Consider the following 17,978-nt stretch of genomic DNA (forward strand, 5'->3'; position numbering starts at 1 on the left):
CAAACCCTAATAATCACAACCATTATCACCTACCCAGGGAACAGTGCCTACCCTCTGAGCAACCACATGATGATGCCAATCCGGAACCCCACCACACCACCCCAGGTAAGATCCAATGCTGCCCATATTGCAACCAGGGGCATAGTGGAGCGCACATTCGGAGTGCTCAAGTCACGCTTCCGTTCCCTTGACCGCTCAAGCGGGCAGCTACTATATGCACCCCCAGTAGTGTGCAGGATCATTGTGGCAGCATGTGTCCTGCACAATGTTGCAACACAGCAGGGTATACCGGTGGACATGGTGGTGCCCCCACATCCCCAACCACAGGCACATGCGCTGCCCATGGGAGGGGATAGGACACGTGGCGAGGCAGCCTGGATCCAGCTAGTGGCCACATTCTTCACCTAAACTCCCACCCCTGCAGAGTGCACACAGGCCTGGCACATACCAGGTGACAATTGATGATGACAAAGAGACAGTCAACTGTCACAACCTTACCACCCTGAGAATGTTGCCATGGCAGGGCTACATTGTGTGCATGCCTATCTACTTAAACCTAACCAATCCTGTGTGACCAAAAGCAACACATGCAAGGTGTGCATAATCCCCCCTCCCTGCAAAACAGGCCATGACAATCCCTGGAATGTCACCCAAACCCTCCCAACCCACATCACCCTTGTCTGCCACACGATGACAAGCAAGCAATAGCAAAAGCCCAACACATGACCAATAAGATACGAAGTGACATGTGATAAATGGAAAGTGTCTCCAGACAATGACGCCTGACATGGAATCAGATGAAATGACTGACCAACAACCTCCCACACATACCAAGTCATACACAAATGTATTTCACCAGTCATAGCATGAACATAACACTGAATGCCTGTTTACATGCACATTGGGCAAGGCAAAATGCCTACTCCCAAACCAGTGTGCTGTGTCTGTTTCCTGCAACACACTGCTCAGCACACGGCACAGTGAGCAGCTATTGTGTTGGAGATACACCTTGAGCATCACATGAAAAGGACTAATTAAATAAATAACCAATTGACTCATGTACAGGATCCCCATATGGTCATAGATCATGTGCTGCAGGGACACAGCGGGCCCCAGAAGGCAATCTGTGTGCACCTGTGGCCATGGAAGGGTGGTTGTACATGTGGTGGATCATTGTGCAACTGTGTGTGTCAGTAGGAACATGCACTCAATACATGCATGTGAAATCAAGTGACCCTCAGTGTCCTGTACACATCACATGTGAACATTGCCCATGTGTACACCCCAGCATGTCAATCCACACCAATCCCCTCACCCCTGAAAAGTAAAGACAACACAGGAACAGGCATGGACCAGCAGAACACATCATGTACATAGTACACCACAATTACAATGTCAGAGTGACCAAAACACTGTAGCCAAAGCCAACTGACCAACAACAAAAGGCCCTCCCTCATTCACACATCACCATGACCTACTGAACAACTGTGTCTAGGGTGTGTAGCCTTCTTCCTTCAAGTCTACCTGGCCACAGGATCCCCCTACCCCTTGATCTCCATGTTCTACCGTGTAAATAGGGTCCAGCCCCCTCAGTGGCCATCTTGACTGGCACTGGCAAAAATACCATATTGCAGAGAACTCCAAGGAGCCAAACCCACAAACCAGGGAAAAAACCTGTATGCACCAAAAAACCCTGGAAGAGTCTCCAGTAGATGATTTGAAGTAGCAGAAAATGTCCATGCACATGTCCAAGCACAATGATAGAACAACCAACGTAGCACAGTTCAACAATGCTACAACAGGATGGGTACCATGTTTGGTACATAATATACAATGAATATGCACCAACTGATGGGTAGTGTCACAGCTCCGGTATCCAGGAGCAGGAGTGACATGAACCAACCACCCCCTTCGTGGTCTGGGCAAGGTCAAACTTACACAGGCCTCTGAGACCCCGTGGGGAAGGAGGGTCAGGGATATGTTGTTTGGACAGGCATTTGTATTCAGGATAACCGGAAAGAGGGACAGGAGAGGGGAATAGGATTGTCAAGGGAAAGTAGGGAAAATACAAAAACAACTATTCACAATAACACATGTTCAATCAGACAAAACATCATGCACATTGTACCAAATGAGTCAAATGCAAGCCAAAGAGAGACTTATCTCTGGGGTGAGTGCTGGCCTCCTGCCTGCGCACTTTCAGGTCTGGTAACCGGAGCAGTTCAAAGTGTGAGTTACTAATCTGTGTGTGTCTACAACACACACACACAACACCATAAATGCCCCAAAGTACGTGACTCCACCACAAACAAACACTCTTGTCTGCTGCTTTGTACCCATACGTTAGCTTGCCACTGTGATGCTTCATACACTGTCAATGCAGTAAGGCAGGCGCACGAGGGCGCGCATAAAATGGAAGACCAATGCGTCAAGAATCACACATCATACAATGGTCCCTGGGTGAGCAGCTAGACACGTATAGCGAGGTGCGACTTCAGTAAAAGTTGTGTTCTGGCATCTGCAGATTAAAATAGGTAGTGCACGTGTCAATTTGCACATGCCAATGATATGCACTGCACACAAGTCTGTGCCTCGCTGGGTGTCCCTGTGCACTGCTTTAGTTTCTGGCAAGGAACGCTACTGCGCCAATAGCTCTGCTTTTATGGAGCAGGGTGGACCGGAGGATATGTGCGACAACCCCTGCATGAGTCCCTGACAACTTTGAAAGCAACTTGCCATTTGTCCCCCAACACATCGTAGCTGTACTGTGCGCTTCCACAACAATATCTGTCCAAGCTCCTCATCAGTGGTGCTACTTAGCATGCATGTGCAAGTGACCTGGTGGAAGGTTGGCTGCGGTGTGGCCCCCTTGTGCTGCTCACCTTGCCTGAAGCTCCTGTAAACGTGTCTGCTTCTTTTGGATGTCTGAGCACAAGCCCTGCGGCACTGCTTGCGCACACATGTCCATGTCTGCCCCACTGAACGTGGCCAGCTGTCTGTTGTACAATGGCCCATGTCTGCTGGAAAAGGTGGTCTGGAGACTCATTCTCCTGCAGAAAAGGCACAAAACATATAATTAATGCTGGAAACTTCCCTGTGTGTGTCTCTTCATGCTGGTTGTGACTGGGCCATGTCAGAGACCTACATCAGAATTCCTCCCACCATCAGTGTGACTTTGACAGGGTGCTGGCCACTGTCAACAGCATGAAGTGCATCAAGCACATGTACAGTGTGTATCAATTAATGGACACATCAATCATGAACCCACCCAAATCTAATGCAGACATGCCGTGGATAAAACCCCCACAATCCCCACTAGGGATGTCAACACAAGTAGTACAGCAGCAGACAGGCCACAGATATGACAGTCCAAAGCCCTTGTGTAAATGACTGTAACACCGAACCATACTTGCAAGCCCATGGATAAAGGAAGCAGGAGTGGCCCATGTGAGTCAGGACCCCAAGCTGCAAACACATACACGAGACAAGCTTGAAGGGCCCAGCTGGAACGGACAGTGGATGCTTTCAAAAGCCACAAAACACCACACCGTCACATGACTGCACAATAGACAAGCAATTTTAAACTATACTAACTAATTAAACTAACTATAAAAAACCTATATTACCTAATTAAACTAACTATCAAAAACAATGTAAACTAACTAAACTAAAATGAAAAATCATAAATGGCCACATATGACCCGGGGGGGCACCAAGGGGGGCGAAGTACAGGGTGCAGCTCAAAACCCACATGCAATGATGTAGAGACAAAAAAATACCTCCATGGGCTCAACGCCTGCACAGCCCGACCTGTGTGGGAGATATCTCGTCGTCCGAGTCAGCCTCTTCCTGAAAAAGTAGACATGGTACAGGAGCCTGACCATGCCTAGGTGCAGCTTGCCCCTCGTTGGCAGCAAGTCTGCCAGACGGGTGAGCCTGGTTCTGTGCATAGGTCAGCATGCAGAACCTCTCGTGATACGCGTGCTTCCTCTTGCAAGGTAGCACGTGTAACACAGAGTTCTTCCTGTGTGGCCTGGCTGGACAACTGAGGCACCTCCCAGCAAGCATGTAGCTCAGCCGAGATGGTAGGCTCAAGCTGCGCAAACCTCTCCTTTGACCGCTCCCTCTGGGACATCAAGAGCACACCCAGAGTGGATCTGAGGGAATCATACTCAACCCTCAGGGCCTCTATGTGTGCCTCTGCGTGAGCAGCTATTGCTTGACGCAAAGACAACACTTCAGTCTGGCGTGCCCTGTCTGATGCCGCCATGCCCAGCCTGAGCGAGCGGGCCCTGGAATGTGCCACCCGCTGCTGGAGAAGCACCTGCCTAGCAGGGGGGAGCACAGATTGGGACACACGCTCCATGCTCACAGCAATGTTTTCAATTGCTGCCCCCTGGTGTTCTGAATTGCCAGTCATGTCTTGCTCCCACTCACTATACCATGGTGGCGCGCGGCCACCATATTGCCCAAGGCGCTGACATCCTTGTTGGGTTGGCACCGCCCGCGGCTGCAGGACTACATTTCCCCGTCGACGTGATGCCCCAGGCCCATCAGAAACTGGTGTGGAGGGTGACCCTGTGTCCCGATCCACCACAGGCGGAGGTCCCACCACCGTCTGGCCCCTCAGTGCAGGTGTCGCTTACAGAGGAGCATCCACATCAGAATCACTCCCCCCAGACAAATGGACCCGATGCACATCCAACTCGACATTGTCGTCAGAGTGATCGTCCGGGTTTGACTCATTGCCAGCCACAGACAAGATGGTCTGCAACACATGTGGGTTCTCGTGGTCTACCACCCATGAACCCCACTTGTGCCGGGTTGCTGGTGTGATAGCAAACTTGTGTCTGGCATGACAACACCATCCTCTGGCTCCATTGTGTCATCATCTGGAAAGTGGAGAAACATTTACATTAGTACACATGTCAGAAGCACATAACACACACACACATAGACATCACACAGACAGCCAACACATGAAGCAGACATGTCACACAAAAATGTGAACCTGGCATGCATGCCAGGTCACTTTGACATAGCATCAGGGACTAGGCATGTAGAACAGTGTAACACGGCTGTGAAGTGGGTTGATGCAGTGCAGAACATGTGTATGCCATCCATTATCTACATGAATAAGTACACCATGATGTGTATCAATTAACTTGAAGGCAGTGCAAGGGCAAGTTCAGGCATCACGTGCAATGTGCATGCAATGTGTTGCATGGCTACAAGCAAACCACTCCTCCCTAAGTGAAAATGCAGGGATGCATTGCATGGCAGCGAAAGGGCGACCAGCGACCTGTGCATTGGCAGACATTGGTGGCTAGAGTGGTGGCTAGCATCAATTGCATCATCTGAGTCAACTGACAACACAGCAGACGATGATGGGACAGAAAGCAGGACATATGATGACCCCTCAGTAGTACAGCCATGTGTGCAGAAGCCGCTACACCAGTTTAACAGAGTCAGTGGGCCTGAAACGGGGGAGGCCTGTGCCCTGCACAGACTGTGACACCCTAAACATGTGTGATACAGAACTGAGCCAGAGTGGGCATGGAATGGATAATCAAAAGCAAAGAAATGTAGGTCATCCTGGACATGTACTACAATGATCATCCAGTCATGGACACATAGGGGCATGCATGAAATACACATGGAGCATGAATGGGAACTCGTGTCCCTGCATAGCATCTGCCATCTGCACAGTCCAAGTGGGACAACCTGCATGAAGTGCAGAGGATGTACACCACTGCATGTGTCTGGCAGGTTGGCTGGTGGAAGTTTGCATGTACACAGGAGTCTTGAACAGGCCATTGCAGTACGCCAACATGATGCACACCTGTGCAATGTTGAAATTGGGGTGCAGGGTTGGTGAGGAGCAAGGGAGCATGCCTATGTGGAGTACCCGCATGCATGGAGAGGACACATGCACGTCAGTCATGCAATGACATAGTACCAGTGCTGAGAGGAAACACACCCCAGGCTACATGCAGAAGGGCCATTGAGCTGGAACATGGACTGTAGGGGCAGCTGGGTGACTAGCATGTGATTAGGGTGCAAGTGTGGTGGTGAGGACTGTCCCTGTCTGCTCTACTTGTCCATTTATCCTGCACAGCTGGCATGCATCATAGAAGCATTGCATGACTTGCACATGAGAACCATGTACACATGACATGCAGTGGCAGTCAAGCACAACACCTCACACAAGCAAAACACACACGTCTACCAACAGGCAACAACACTCACTGGACAGGGCATCAAAGTCCGGCATCTCCCCCACTCATTCGACCATTCCTGTTGGTATGAACTCTGCAACGAGTGCTTTGCGCGGAGTGAGGTCTTCCTCCTCAGGTGGTGGCCCACTGCCAGTCACCAGAGTCATGTTGTAATTAGAGGCACGCTTTGCCTTAGTGCTGCGTTTGAGGTCATTCCAACGCTTTTTGCACTCTTGCTCTGTGCACACCTCATGGCCGAATGCACTCACACGATCCGCAACTTGCTTCCAGTGGGTATTACGATGGGCATCTGTAGTTTGACAATTCGCCCCCACTAGCATGTCACGGTTCTGTTCCCGCACGTAGTCCATGAGGAAGTCCAGTTCCTGCTTGCAGAAAGGCTTCTTCCTCGACGTTCCGGAGACCGTAGCTATGTCTGTGGTCCCAGTCTCTACTGCTGGTGCAACCTTCCTCCTCTTGGAAGCTGGTCCGGACCCTAGCTGGCAAATGCCGCCCTGATCAGTATGGGCAGTGGCGCTGTTGGAATGAGCCGAGGGAGTGGCAGGTGGAACATGGAGTGAAGCCCTGACTTGTGTCAGTGGCTGCGGGGTGCCCTGGAATGGACCCTGCGCAGCAACATCCGCTGTGCCAGGGTCATTGAATGGGACTGTCCTGGTTGGTAGACTCACAACCGGGGTGGTGTCGGCTGCATCTGCCCCTGCACTTGCCAACACCCGGCTGGTCAGGGCAGCAGATGACATAACTGCCCCAGGGACACGTGCCTCGGTCAGGGAAGTCTTGCGTGCACCTACGGTGTGCCTCCTGACCTCCTGGAAATCTTCCATGGACTCTTCAATTGTCAACACAGCCTGCGCTGGCAGACCCTGAGCCTGGGTGGTGGTGTCAACTGCTCCACCTGCAGCTACCACTACCCTCGGGCCCGTGGCAGTCGATGAAACAGACTGCCAGGTCACATGGGCGCCAGTGCCAGATGCAAGAACTGCATCTCCTGGAGCCGCAGGGGGTGGTGGCATGACTGCACCAACATGTGGCACAACATCTTGCCGAGCTGGAGCACCCCTGCCTCTTCCCCCTCTGCAGCCACACTGTACACCCTAGAGTCGCCCCACTCACCCCGGCCACGTACCTGACCACGCCCACCACGTGGAGCACGCCCAGCTGAGGCGCCCCTCACCTTACGTGGCCTCCCAGCCATGGCACAGATGGAGTAGTGCCGGCACAGATGGTGTAGTGCCATTGGGAGGTGTACACAACAATTGTCATGGGCAATTGGGGCGAAGGGGGTGGGATACAAGATGTTAACAGCACCCCTGCACCTGCAAGGCTGTATGTGACCCCGGTGATGAAGTGACGGGTCATGCAACACTCAGGCACCCCAAAACTCCTTTAAAACCATGCACACAACCCTCGGTAGCCCACTTGTGTGGAATTAACCTTCCGCAGTATGCGGTGGCACCCAGGGACACGAAAAACTAGTACACGTGGGACATGCAGGCTAATATGACCTCGAAAATGGGTACGCAATACACAGGCTCACCCACAGCGGGAAAAATATCATGCGCGACTCACCGTCAGACTAGCGTGATAATGAAAAACACACGTAGCCAACACCCCCGCCAAAAGAAGAGATACGCCCTTGATCCGCTGTGAAGTTGTGATGGCGCATGAAACAACACGAAGTAGCAACACACATGTCGGTCTCCACAAAAGGCACGCACAGCGAACTGCTGGGGCCCGTTCACCTTTAACGCGTGCTGAGGGACACGCCCACGTGCGTCAATTCTCTTACACGCATAGGCCCTTTCCTCGGATCAGACGCATTCACACTCGGATGTGTATTTTTTTCATGTGCTGATTCACTACGCACCCGTCAAGAGGGGAACGTCACAGATGGGCTTACGCGCTAAGGGCCTTTCCCGAATTACACGCTGATGTGCAGTTTTTTCACATGCCAAATCACTCGTATCAAGCTGGCCACGCAACAACACACGGAAGACTACACTCCTGCCCAGAAGGCCATTTTCCCGCCCCCCAGAGCCTCGAGCATGCTTCCACCTGCCATCTGCTGCTGCCTGCCTGCTGGCCATGTGCCCTGCTATTTGGTGCCTGCACGTCAGCCATCTGCAGGGGTCCAGTTGCTGTGACCATCCCTGATGGAACAGAAGACTCCCGACTGGTATTCCATCACTCCACAGCCCAGCCCCAGGACCCAGTTGCCCACCCACACCTGCCTCTGGGGTTGCCATGTCGGACACAACACCATCTGGCGCCACTGGGAACCCCCAGCCAGAGAGGCAGAGGGCTACCAGCTTCAGTGCAAATGAGGTTGGTATCCTGGTGGAGCGAGTCCTGGGGCAGTATGATGCCCTCTTTGGAGGTTTGCGTGCAGACAATGAAGGACGGAAGAGGATCTGGATGGACATTGTGGCTGCCATCAACGTGGAGGGGGTGGCAGTCGGCGACATTCAACACGTCCGGAAGCACTGGGAGGACTTCAGGTCCAGGACCATCAACAAGGCTTGGCGCCTCTTGAAGGCAGCGGATGCTGAGGGGTGCCGGGTCCGCCTAACCAACAACCAGATGAGGGTCCTGGAGCGTATACGCACAGCGCTCCACCTCCAGTTCCTTGAGAGGAAGACTCGTCCGGAGTCGAGCGGTATGTGTGCATGCGTACTGATTGGATGCTCTGCATGTTGAGGTGTGGCAGGATTGTGGAGGTTGCACATATGTCTTTTTAGGGCCATGTATGGATGTGCATGTACAGGGACATGAGCCTGCCGTGTTGGAAAGCATGCTGCCCGAATGCATGTGTGGGTGTACACATTTTTAAATTTCTGTGTATATACTTTGGCATGGTTGTGGTGACACTCATGGATGCTGGTTCGACCTGCATGTATCTGCACTATGTACATGTGCATGCGTGTGTATTTGACAAGTGTGCAACTGTGATACACCATGGATGCATGTGACACTGACGTGTAGGAGGCTGATTGCCAGATGTATTATGGATGGCGATGTTATCACTGCGACAGGTGGTGGAGAAGTATAGATGCATGTATGTCTGGTGGCGTGTGTGCATGTGTTCTACACTCCCCATGTTGCATGTGACATCAGGATAACCTTTGGCTGCTCATGCTGTTGTTTGTGTATGGATGGTGGTGCCTGGTGCAATATTCCTGGTGATTTGCTCATGTGTGTGAGTTGAAATGATATGTGTGTTGGGGATTGTGATGTCATGTCTGAAGTTTGACACTGCCACTTATGTGCAACTGTCATGTGTGTATCAGACCATTGTACAGTGCCCTGATGCCTGTGTTCTATCTCTCCCTGTCTGCAGCGTCAACTGATGAAGAGGGCGGAGACAGTGCTGTGGAACAAAGCAGCAGGGAACGCACCGCCAGCCGGAGACGCAAGGCCTGGCTCCCCTCCCATGCTGTCATCTCGTCGGGGAGTGAGGAGTCTGGTGCCGCGTCCGTGGCCGCAGCTGCCGAGGGTAGGTCCAAGAGGCAGAGGTCAGAGGTGGACTCCTCAGCAGCAGAAGTGGCAGCTGAGACCCCACAGGGTCCGATGGAGGAAGATGACACAGAGTAATACAGGTTGGTGGGGGGTTTGGTTGAGAAGGAGGCTGTGGAAGGGACACACACGGGGTCTGGAGCGGGGGATTCCACGGGTGCTATGGATGCCGTCCAGGGGCAGGGACAGGAGACAGCACAGGCCACCATGGAGGTGCCTGTGTGTAATTCTGTCCCCGATCCTGTGACTGCATCATCCCGCACCAGCAATGATGCATTCGTCCAGACCCGTTTGAAGGGAGGGGATGAGCGCACAACAACTGGCCTTCCTCTCCCTGCAGACGTGGCAATCCAGGACCAGTTTGAGCCTGTCCTGGCTGGGATGGCGTTGCATCAACGGGGCATGCGAGATGACCTGCAGAGTTTTCGTGAAGACTATGCATGTTATCTCAGATGCCTCTTTGACCGCGTCGACCTACTGGGATGGGTCACCAGTGCTGGATTCCTCCGTGTGCTGGACCTTCTACAGATCCCCCTCCTTAACTGAACCCCCTATGTGCCAGTCGTCCTCCGTGCCATCTTCCAGCCCAAGTATCACCTGGGCACCCTGTGGAGCTGCCTCTGACCCAGCGGCCAGGCTGGTGGAGGACACATCCATGCCAAAGTCGGGAGTCGGAGGTCCAGCAGGTCTGGCCACCCCAACAACTGCACCCCAGCAGGAGGAGGACATGCAGGCATCAAGAGCCAGGCCACAGGCACGGCAGCAGCAGGCTCAAGGTGAGAGCGATGATGTCTCGGGGCCATCAACATCAGAGGGGCAGGCATCGGCCGGAGGGCAGGAGGACCCTGGATTGGGAGTGTCTTCCGTGTGGCAGCAGTTGGGCCAGCAGATAGATGCAGAGCGGTGGCGGGCAGAAGAGGCACGGCTCGCTATGGTCAGGGCAGAGAACTCCATGAGCAGGGTGCTGAGGCGGGCTGAGTGCCTCGAGGCAATTCGCAGGGAGTTGGAGGTAAACATGGTTTTATCCCTACGAAACCTCGGGGCCATGGAGTAGCCCCCCCTCCAGGTCATGGAATGGGAGTTCGATGATGCCCTGGCCCGGGAAATCAACAAGTGAGCCATAGGACTTGCCCGCCGCCATTGTATATAGTTAATTAGTGTTAGGTTTCCTTTCTGTTTTGATTTAATTTGGGGCGCTTGAACAATGCCCCACCTTTTTGTATATAGTTGTTCATTATGTCGTTTTTTTGGGCTCATGGACCTGGATTTGTACTTTGTATATAGTTGGACACTGGATTTCACTTAATTTCATTTTTTTTTATCATGGATTTTTCTTATTTTTTTCCTTTGGATTTGATTTGTGAGACAGACTCTTTGGACCCATGTTCATTTGGATTGATTTGGATTCAGCTTTCACACATTTTTTTTTCTTATTATTTTGGACTAGCAGCATTTTCTATATTCTTTCCATTATTGTGTGATTTCATTTCATGACCTTGCTGTTGTGTTTAATATATTTTTTTTTCATACTTCAATGTGTGCTATTCTCTCTTTGGTGTCATGCATGTCACGATGTGGGTTTTCTCATTCACTTGCACCCATTGTGTGTGTTTGTGACAGACATGTATTGATGTGCATACTTGCTGTTAGGCAGAAACCTGTGCAGTTCCCTCTGGGACCACTGCAAAAGATTTAAGACTACAGGCGTTTGTCAGTAAACCCACTTGGTAGCAGTCTGTACCACACAGATTCACTTGGTAGCTGTGGCTGAGCAGTCAGACTTCCCTCAAGAAGAGTTAGGGAGTATACAGAGTATTCACAATAGGTCAAAAAAACACAGTAGAACAAGTAAACACTGACCAGAGCTTGGTGTAAAAGAGATATAATTATTTATTTAAAAACACATCTAGTAAAACACACAGGCACTAATGTTAAGTAGTTCAAAAACACGGTCACTAAAAGATATACACTCCCTTAAAAGAATATTAGACAATTCTTAAGTAAACCCCCACTTATTTTCAGACAGCGGTGAGCGCTTAACGCAGATGGCACTCTAATAATTTGTTTTAAAAAGGGGGAGAAAAGTAGAGTATAATTTGAAACAGATCCCAACACTTTCACAACAACACAACAAGAGAGGAAGACAAAGTAAAACTGTGAAGTTAGAGTTCAGAAGGCCGGATCCACTTTAAGAGGATCAGAACGAAATGTGTCCAAGGTCACACGGTTGAAGTTCACAAAAGTCTTGAAAAGGTTCAGAAAGTGTTTGTTGGACCAAAGAAAGGGACCAGTTAGAAGGTTAAGGGATTATTATTACCGTGTAGCAATCTTTAGAAAGGGAGGCCTGGTGGACACAGTACCTTAAAGTGGTGAGAATACTCCAGCGGGGGCAGTTTTTCCTGGCAGCGATTGCAAGTCAGTGCTTCGTCCGGGGGAAGAGAGGATCTCGTCGGGGAGGAAGACAGGAGTCCGTTGCACTGCCAGGGAAGAAACCAGCCGCGGAGTTCTCAGGTAAAAGGAGCAGTCCTTTTATTCGTGGTCCAGTGGTAAGTGGCTATCCGGTTGCCGAGGTGCTTGGCATGGGCAATTCGACCACAAGACGTCCTGGGATGCGAGGAAAAGAAGGTAAACTGGTTGTATCCACCAGTCAGGAAGAAACCAGCCAGGAGATCTTCTCTGTCGGCGGGAAGTGGTGAGTCGGTTCCGCAGGGCTCCACCGGTGGTGTCATCGTGGTAGGTCAGCCTAGCTGTCAATCAAACATGCTAAGTGGTGATCTGGCCGGCTCACCACTTGGGCCAATCACACAAGAGTGTGACTTGAGTTACAAAGGTAACTCAGTCCAGGGTGCCTAAACCCCCTCCGACACTCCCTGTGGTTCCCAGAAAGAGTGGCACCACTTTTGGAGGCTTCTGTGGAGAAGCCTGCCAAAAAGTGGAATGGACATATTGGACAGGAGTGTGTATCGTGATGACGTGTTGGGGTGGGGACATGAGTCGGGGTCTGCTGGCAGGGGCCCGTCACTGCTAGATGGGTGGGGGTTCATGGGGATATGAGTCAGGGCCTGCTGGCATGTGCCCGTCACTGCTGGGTGGGTGGGAGTGCAGGGGGACATGAGTCGGGGCCTGCTGGCAGGTGCCCGTCACTGGTGGGTGGGTGTGCAGGGGGACATGAGTCGGGGCCTGCTGGCAGGTGCTCATTGCTGCTGGGTGGGTGGGGGTGCAGGGGGAAATGAGTAGGTACTCACAAGTGTGCTCACATGTGCATGGTGCCATGTGGGCTGCTTGCAGGGCATGGTGAGGGTTGTAGGGTAGTCCCCTGTGGTGTGGGCTGCCTGAAGGGCATGGGGAGGGTTGTAGGGTAGTTCCCTGTGGTGTGGCCTGCCTGCAGGGCATGGGGAGGGGGTAGACCGCACACCCGGGAGGGCCCATGATGCCAAATTGCATGTGGAACTTCCCGTGCACCCCCCAAATACACGTACCCCACTCGCACAGGGCCTATCGTGTGTGAAACTTCCCGCGTACCCCCAATACACATACCCTGCTCGCACAGGGCCTAATGCGTGTGATACTTCCCGCGTACCCCAATACATGTACCCCGCTCGTACAGGGCCAATCGCGTGTGAAACTTCCCGCGCACCCCCCAATACACGTACCCCGCTCGCACAGGGCCTATCGTGTGTGAAACTTCCCGTGCACCCCCAAATACACGTACCATGCTCGCACAGGGACTATCATGTGTGAAACTTCCCACGCACACCCCCAAATACACGCACGGGGAGTTTTACACACCTTTTCGTGGTTGGGGCGCAGTATGCTGGTCCAATGGCCTTGCGCCAAGTACTGGATGTGTGCACTGTTCATGGCGCATGGGGCAATGTTGGTGGCGTAACTGGTGCTGCTGCAGGGTCGCTGCACCACTCTGCGCCACGGCTGGTTATGCATGTTGAAATCCATGAATAAACTGTGCGCTGAAATGGATTTTGGTGCACACAGCAAGCGCAGACTGCCACACGTGCACACTGTGCGCCAGCTGCATGCGCCACTTATGCGCTGATTTCTATGAATTACCCCCTTAATATCTCCAGTTAGACATAGTGTTAAAGGTAAATCACCTAAGAACACATATTACATAAAAAGCAAAATATATCAATGATTACAATGCAATCATTGCCCTCTTATGTAATGAAATCATAGATGTGCAGTACATTGCAGAGAATGCCACTGCAGTTGCACGATATGTTACAGCATACTTAACCAAAGCAGAAAAAAAAGAGCTTCAAGACCTCTGGGATGACCTATCATCAGGCAAAACACTGTCTCAGAAATTGTACAGCTTAGGCATAAAAATGGTCTCTCATAGAGAATGTGGCTACTATGAAGCTGCAGACCATTTAACCGGTACTGCTTTGTATGAAAATCTGAAAATATAGTATGGCTAAGTTTTGGTCCTGCTAAATCTAGAAAAAGAGTTCTCAAACTATACAAGGACAAGCCAAAAATTATCCCAACAACCAAGACATTTTAAAAAACAATTTACTGGATACATACTACCCAAACAGGAGTATCCCTTTGGAAACCATGTGTCTATACCAGATAGCCCAAAACTTTGCATACAAAAATAATATAAAACCAGATGAAAACAAAGGTAGATACAGAGTGACACATTGTGAAGGCAGCTTGGTGAAACTAACCAAACACAGCTTAATTAATCATATCAAATTGTCATTAAAAACTCCTCAACAAAAAGAATTATATCACATGTCCCTGCTACAACTTTTTAAACCATGGAGAAAAGAAGAAGAGTTACTAGATATCTATGACTCCTATGAAGACGCTTTCAAAGCAAATGAAAGCACTATAACAGATGTAAACTTTACACAGTAAAAAACCATGTTGCACAATGAACAGCAACGCAAAAAAGAACTCCAGGCCCAACTAGATAAGGACACTCCCGACAGTAGTCAACCTTCTGTAACAGGAAGACAAGAGCCACTGGGACAGCCACTAATAGTAAATGAGGCAGAATTAGCTATGACAGAAGTAGAAAACACCATGTCTCACTATGAAGAAGATACAGAAGATTTCACTGTACTGAAATCAAAACTGAACAATGAGCAGGATAGCATTTTCCAAGAAGTAACAAAAGAAATTGAACATGGTGTACAACATGAAAATAAAAAGTGTACCTGTCAAATCTACAAACATATACTGCTATACGTCAGTGGTCAAGCTCGTTCAGGAAAAACATTCTCAATCAAAATCATCAGAAAGTTCCTTCAACAATTGAAAAACAACAAAGTGTCAGCTGTTGTAACTGCCCCCACAGGCTTAGCTTCCTACAACATAGGCGGTGTCACTTTACACCGATTACTACTCCTTCCCATAGAAAACAAAAACGAATTAGATTTTTACAAACTTTCTACAGAAGCTGGAATGGAACTACGCAGAGTTTTGAAACAAATGAAAATGCACCTAATAGATGAAGTGAGCATGGTCTCCAACCTAATTTTGGCTTTGATTCACCTCAGATTACAAGTACTCAAAACAGACTACGAAGAGCTCTGTGGAGGAAAACACATTATTGTTTTTGGAGTTCTTCCTCAGTTGACACCAGTGAAAGGTGAACCTATTTTTAAAACCTTAGGGCAGAAACTCAGCCGTAAAACTGAGTTGGCTGCGAACTCTCAATGTGGACACTAACCACTGCGATCTATCCCCCAGGGCTTATGCATGCCTTAAAGGCCACAAGGTCCTTGCCTTCCCTTATGGTGCTTCCACGACGAGGTTTTCCTTTTCTATTCTAACACGACCTGTGCAACCCTGCTACAATTGTGCAAACCTGGGTGAAGATTTTTCTCCACGTGAGAGGGCCTGTTTTCATTGAGCGTATAGACCAGTCAGGCACCTGCTCCCTCGTTTTCTTACTTTCATTAGCTCCCGTTTTCTTACTTTCATTAGCCCCCGAGCTTCATTTGCCCTCACCAATTTGATCAGTTCTATACAGTGATGCTCACTCACACAGACAGGGCCCATCCTTCCTTCTCCACCAGATATCCACCATTGTGATCTATCCCCAGCTCACGCAATAAGTCACTATGACTTTGCCTCTCCAAATGCCGTTTTTTTAGACTAATTGGCACCACACAGCCCGACTACGTGGCTTGTTTATCTTTACAACCGGGCACGCCTCCGCAGGATCACGTGACTTGCGCACACCCATGACCACACCCATAGATATTGGATGTGGCCAATGGTGACGCACGCACGGATCCCGGCGTGATAGATGTGATTCCAACTTTGGCGTCTATACACCATGCCCTCAGGTAGATACACGGAAGCGGCTTGCACTCCCTCCGATTCATTGAGACGGCGAGTACCGCGCCAGCAGACAGCTGTTTCTGATACTGAATACCCGGTAAGCAGTTTTCTTTCCTCCCTCAGAGGACCGCTAACTTTAGGCCACACGAAGGCACTCCATGGACATATTATACACCAGTCCCATGTGCATGGATTTGAGCGACCCCCTCTTTACTTTCTGTTTCATCCTGAAACGTTCGTCCAGCTGCCGCAGTAACTTACAACGGCGGCTTGCCTTTATGTTTTTCCGGTCATATGCTGGGGATCGTTTGATCATAGGCAGGGCATGTCTGTCCATCAGGCCATTGCCGTTACCCCCCAAGCACCGGTAGCACTTGTCTAGCAATAGACTTAGTTGGCACTTCACACACCCCCCAGGACAGTATTCTCCTTGCGGGTTTCACTTTCACGCCACATTCATTGGTGATGTGGTTGTTTTCCCTTAGCACGATCCACTCCTCCCAACTTGGGATTTAGGGTTCTAGCGGCACACTTCAGCCCCCTAAAGATGGGGCTATGCTCTTTTATGCAATGAGCATTTAGATTGAGTAATAATAACTATATAGACTGGATCTAGCATGGTATGTCATTATGTATGATACTACATTGCTAGAAGAGATATCTGATGACTTCACTCTGCAATGTTTTTCCCCAACCCTTTTTGTCCCCCTCTGCAGGTTTTTACGGTAGAGCCTGCCGTGGCGTGCACAAACTGCCCTACACCCGAGGGTGGCATTCGATTAGTCCACCACCGAAACTACTTTTGTGTCCTGAAGAAGATGGTTCACAACATCTTTTAACCATCGAAACCGGTCGATCTGACAGTTGTGGCTTCTCCACAACTTCACAAGATAACTCCTGAACAAAGAGGAGGGATCCTAATACGAAAGATCACAACCCAGTCACTTATGGGTTTTTTAGCACCTCAAGTGCATAAGAAGCATTGCTTAGCTTCCAAAAAATTACTATCTAAGTGATGACTCTCATCACTTGGTATTTTAACAATTCTTTTATGTAGACTATCACCCGCATGAAATAGATTTTTTTGGTTTTTTTGGGTTAATAAAGGTCAATACAGGAAATCCCAATATCTCTGAAACATCTTCATGCCAGTCACAAGACGTTTATGACATCACAACAAAAACATTTTTTTTCAATCTCGTAGCAATCTAAGACCCAACGGGTGTTTGTCTCTCCCTTTTTTTACAGGATATATCTACTATCCAGCGTCCTTTGGTTAGGACTTTTGTAATCAAATGAAACAAAAGGGGTAATCAAACCCAATGTAGAATTGTTCCCCCGAGTAACCGTCTTTTGTGAACTACTATAACCCTACGGTTAGGGATGGTACGAATGCTTTACGGTCAGAAGAGACCGCAATTTGCCCTGATGTATATTTGCGTTAATAACCACTGAACAGGTTATCATGCCTTGGTCTTTCGAGAGAGGGGCGCCTGCTACCTTTTTTGTATTTTTGAAAGGAACTTGGGGTTGGTCACCCTAGGTTACCTGGGGGCAACCAGACGTGGACTCCCTGCTCACTGTGTTTAGAGAGGCTCAGCTTCACCTCACTGATGATGCCCAACAAGACTGAAACACGTGTATGGGGTTGCTGATGGTACTCTTGTTCAGAGAGGAATTACCATAGCATTTCGGTGCTGGACTGCCATTGTGGGCGGGACAAAGACTGATATGCAAATGGATAATTCCCATCTGTGAAGGTACAGTGAGCAAAAAGCAATGGCTGCGAACTCTCAATGTGGTTAATAACCACTGAACAGGTTATCATGCCTTGTTCTTTCGAGAGAGGGGCGCCTGCTACCTTTTTTGTATTTTTGAAAGGAACTTGGGGTTGGTCACCCTAGGTTA

This window comes from Ambystoma mexicanum, chromosome 2q (genome assembly GCF_040938575.1).
Source record: "Ambystoma mexicanum isolate Mex_15411 chromosome 2q, UKY_AmexF1_1, whole genome shotgun sequence".
NCBI lineage: Eukaryota > Metazoa > Chordata > Amphibia > Caudata > Ambystomatidae > Ambystoma > Ambystoma mexicanum.